This window comes from Bidens hawaiensis, unplaced genomic scaffold (assembly GCF_021521415.1).
Source record: "Bidens hawaiensis isolate Kalapana, Puna unplaced genomic scaffold, B.hawaiensis_p1.1 tig00007678_1, whole genome shotgun sequence".
NCBI lineage: Eukaryota > Viridiplantae > Streptophyta > Magnoliopsida > Asterales > Asteraceae > Bidens > Bidens hawaiensis.
In genome coordinates this window covers 593,306-596,489 of record NW_027491534.1, presented here as the reverse complement: position 1 = coordinate 596,489, position 3,184 = coordinate 593,306, and positions in this window count along the sequence as shown.

Genomic DNA, 3,184 nt, shown 5'->3' with positions numbered 1-3,184 from the left:
CTATAAAAATAACTAGAAAAGCAACCTTTATTATGTTTTAATTAATATGTTGTGTCTAAATTTTTAATTAAAATACATTTTTTATTTGTTGAAAACCGGTTTTCGAAACTAACTCTAACGAGTTCCAACTAGTTTTATGCCCGTCCAGTGGACGGGTAGTTTAATGCCATAATGACAAAATTATAATTTGCATTTAACTAAAACAATATGTGTTTTAAGATACAAGTGCAACACGTTTAGTATCTACACAAATTTAAGTAAATGAATTAAATTGTAAACTATAAACAACTATGTAAAACTTTGATCCTAACTTGATCAGGGCTAGGACCATAAAGAATTAAAGAAGGGCATGTTCATGGTTCATGGATCAAGGACCACATAAAATGGAAAATCATACACCGAAGCGGGACCAAACTACTAGTAATAGATACTTTGCTTAACAAAACCTTGAGCACAAGGACTCTGTGCAAGGGTGTTCCAAAAAACCTCCCCATTTAATTAGAAAAACGGACTTAAAAATGATCTTTGACTATTATAAAGTCAATCTAAGAGAATTGATTTGCTGCAAGCTTTTCTAAAGTGTCATTTACCTTATTAATTAGCAATTCCAATACCTAGATTGAAATCTGGGGATTGGTTGTAGTCTGTATATAAAAGAAACAAATCATGACCAATACTTTCAAATACATGCTTTAAAAACACATGTATCCTAGTAAGAAAAATAAGCATATCACATCCGAATAAGTTAACCATACACATTCAAAGTCAAAGTCAAGGACGGGTCAAGTGGCTGATCAAATGCTGGTCTATGATGCTTCAAGATTGATACTCACTAAGCTTTTGTACTCCCACTCACCAAAAAATATAACCCCTAAACCAAAGGCATTTTATAATTCCTTTTATTTCATCATCACCTAATGACGCATATATGATCACAACAGCATTATTCTGGCAAAATAAGCCATGGTTGTAGCCCCTTCCCATGGTGAGTTGGTGACACCATGCTCCGCATCCGGTGAAGCTTAGCACAGCAAGGTTAGACGTGAAGCCTGAAGGCAGTAGTCGTGCTTGTCTACAGTAGTGTAAGAAACCTAACCCGAGAAAGAAGACTCGTGTTGACCCAAACCAAACTGCATGCTACCTGCCCATGAAAGATGCTAATCACTAAAATTAAAAATGGTAGTTTTATCTCGTTTAATAAAAACAAAAGGCTTGGCTCGTTTTATAAAATGATAGCTTCGGCCTGGTCACTAAAAATGGTAAATTTGACTCGTTTAATGAGAATGATGAATTTTTTTTTCTGATCTACTAAAATGACAATCTGACTAGGTTAATAAAAATGATAATTTGATCTACTTACTAAAATGGTAATCTTGACCCGTTTGGAAAATGATAAAATTTAGCAATTTACTGAATGTGAATGTTGGAAAATTAGAATATAATGAATGGAAATTAATTTTATGAAATTATTATTATTAGACTTTTCATATGGTGAAACTCTTAACTAGAGTTACTTAATGAAATTGATTAGTTTTATTAGAGTTTATGACTCTAATTAAGTTCTAATTAAGAGAGATATTCACCATCCATGACTCTTGTGTATATGGTAGGTTATGAGCCTCATTTGATATAGTTAGAAAATTACAAGCTAGAAAATTCAAGGAAAAATGCATGCATGCATGAAGAGTTGTGGGTGAAAGGCTATGAAGTCTATATGTTGGGAACCCATATAGATGAGTTTATTACTTGATTCCTCTACCTTTTTTTATTCTATTTTTTTTCAAAAGTTCTAACACTACAATTACCCGATGTAACCTTGGGCGCGTGGACATCTCCGGCAGTACCAACTGCTTCGGCTGTTGTAGCCTGGGAGACAGACGCGTTGTCTTATGTAGAGGTGCGAAATCTGTTTTAAGGGAAACGCGTTGAACATGTGCCTCAGCCTCAACCGTCAAATTTAGTTTGTTTTTTGTTGCAGCCAAGAGATTACTAGAAGACCTTGTTGTGGCAAAAGTTGGACAATCTATCTTTTTGTAAGTTCTTCTCAAGGAGATTACAAGAAGATATTGCTGAAGAATAAGCTGATGACTTTATCATTTTGAAGAGCTTAGTTGGAACCATTTAACATAATTGTTATATTATTTCATTATTTATTTTAGTTTATATTGCGGTATGTGTGCTACTTACTTTTTCATGTTAATAACGAGAGTATCGTTATTATTTGTATTAATTTTAATATAAAAAGTGTCTCATATTCCTACAGTGAAGACATACAGATTGGTAGGTAACGCCCGTAAAACAATATCCAGAAACTGAAGTGCTTCTTGTGGTGCATCTGATTGCCTCCTAGCTAAAAAACAATCCAAGATGAAGCAAATCTTCGTGTGAAGCCAGTTTGATCACAACTTAAAATTCTCTTTCGCTCGTGTTTAAAGCCAGTTTGAGCACACCCACTATTCAAGTGATTAAAAATTCCAAAATATAACCAAAATATAGAGAACTTATCGGGTTGAATCCCCCTATTACTTGCAAGTGTATAGAGAACTTCTCTATTTCATAACACTAGCCAACCAGCGTACCTCATTGTCACTTCACCCCTCTCCTTTCAGTCGAGTGTATATAATAACCTCTCATTTTAGCTCGAGCCATTTCATCTCCTCTCAATAGCAAGAAAAATCGTTTTTTTCGTTTCGCTTCATCATAAGCTGTCACTGAAGAGGCTTCTTTTACTCTTGCTTCTGAGTTCGTATCGCTACAATAGAAGAGGAAATTGAATTGATTCATAAACTCGTATGTAGTCACTGAATGACACCGCTCGATTCTACTGCCTAAGATGTCCCTCCCGATACTTACTTGAGTTAGCGTAAGCGGCTCGTAAGACCAAGGAGTTAGCCACCTTCCGGGTGAGAGGATAGACCCGGAGAAAGAAAGGGATAGAGCTCTGAAATAGTGGATGAGCTACAGCAATTGCGCCGATTAACGCAACTAAAAGAATTATTGAAATAAATTCAAACGAAAGAAAAATATCTGTTGATAAATGAATCCCAATTTGTTGACTCTTACTTATCAGATCTTGCTCTACAATCTGGTTTGTCTGCATCTAAAATGTTGAATGGTGTTTGGCTAACACTTTATTTATTCTAAACAAATAGTGTAAGAGGAGATGGAATATAAAATAATGTCA